Below are 1,339 nucleotides of genomic sequence, written 5' to 3'. Positions count from 1 at the left end.
CATCTCTGTAATAGGTAAATGCCTCTTTTTCTCCTGAAGTTATCGGAATTATTCGTAATAAGATATTGGCTACAATTGAGGAGGTCTTATCAAGAAAATTTCCACTTATCCGAGATCTAGGCATAGTTTACAACCCATTCCATAATTCTTCTCATTATCCTCTCCCTCGAGGGAAAATGCTCCCATAAACAAAGGAATTGTACAGTACGAAATCACATAAAAACAGAGTAATTGTAAAAAAAAAAAGACCCTCAAAATTGCCCCTTTTAAGACAGGGATAGATAGGAAATATTGGAATCAGATTGGATTTCAGTCCAATGTGGTATACCAATGAACAGAACTCTTACTCTTTATTTTATCGAAGTTAAGGAATCCAAGAAATTTTCCTACAAATTCTGATCTAACTCGAGGAGTTTTTTTTTTTTTTATTATTACCCAAAGAGTCAAAAGAATCAAATAAGCATTCCATGATGAAAATAGAATAACCAACCCATCCATTTTGGGCGAATAGCGCGTATCCACAAACAAAACAATACAATGGAAATATTAAAATCATAGGGCGACCCATGAATTTATTTATAATAGATCCATGGGAATAATAGATCCATGGGATAGCTCATGAGAAGAGTTGTTGTTGATAAATCTGAAACTAGAAAGGAATTTTTTAATTCCTATGGACCTCTAAATATAACCATAGTATAAAATACTATAGTATAGTATAGAGTTTGTGGATTCGTCCCAATTCATTGGTTGTTTAATCCGGTATACGGTATAAATATCCGAATAAGATGGAGAGGGTCGTCGTCTTGACAAAGATGAATAGATAGTTTTTTTAATATTAAGTTAATATTAAATAAAAAAAAATGTGTTTTTATCCCTCGAGCCTCGAAGGAAGATCTTTGTTTGACGAAAAGTTTTCGATTTATAATAGATCGGTCGTACCTTTATTGTATTGCAATAAAAAATTCAATAAAATAATATGAATGACTCGCTATTCACCGGGTTTCCGGGCAATAATCCTAAGATTCTGTGGGAAAGGTGGCCGAGTGGTTCAAGGCGTAGCACTGGAACTGCTATGTAGGCTTTTGCTTACCGAGGGTTCGAATCCCTCTCTTTCCGTACCTTGACCTACACCTAATTTACCAACGTTACCAACCACAATGTATCAAATAACAATGGATACCATTATTCCAAGAGTAGGGCCTTTGCTTTCTAGTGATTCTCTATTGCCAATTACTGTGGTAGATAAAATATCGGATCGGAAAGGGTGGACAAGGAATGAGAATCTGACCGCGGATCCACTTGGGATACGAAAAGGATACGAAAATGGGGGAAAATC

At 35.4% G+C, this 1,339-nt stretch overlaps 1 non-coding gene across 1 annotated transcript; it reads left to right on the top strand.

The window, feature by feature from the left end:
• The first annotated feature begins 1,032 nt into the window (after positions 1-1,032).
• Positions 1,033-1,119, top strand: TRNAS-GGA (transfer RNA serine (anticodon GGA)). Its single transcript has one exon. It is a non-coding gene; the product is annotated as a tRNA-Ser (tRNA).
• Positions 1,120-1,339: the final 220 nt, after the last annotated feature.

The sequence above is a fragment of the Aristolochia californica genome, unplaced genomic scaffold (assembly GCF_029961685.1).
Source record: "Aristolochia californica isolate CCGP_79_NKW_82.1479 unplaced genomic scaffold, dmAriCali1.0.hap1 SCAF_443, whole genome shotgun sequence".
In the NCBI taxonomy this organism is placed as follows: domain Eukaryota; kingdom Viridiplantae; phylum Streptophyta; class Magnoliopsida; order Piperales; family Aristolochiaceae; genus Aristolochia; species Aristolochia californica.
The sequence above is the reverse complement of the archived record's forward strand: the minus strand, read 5'-3'. Positions and strand labels throughout refer to the sequence as shown.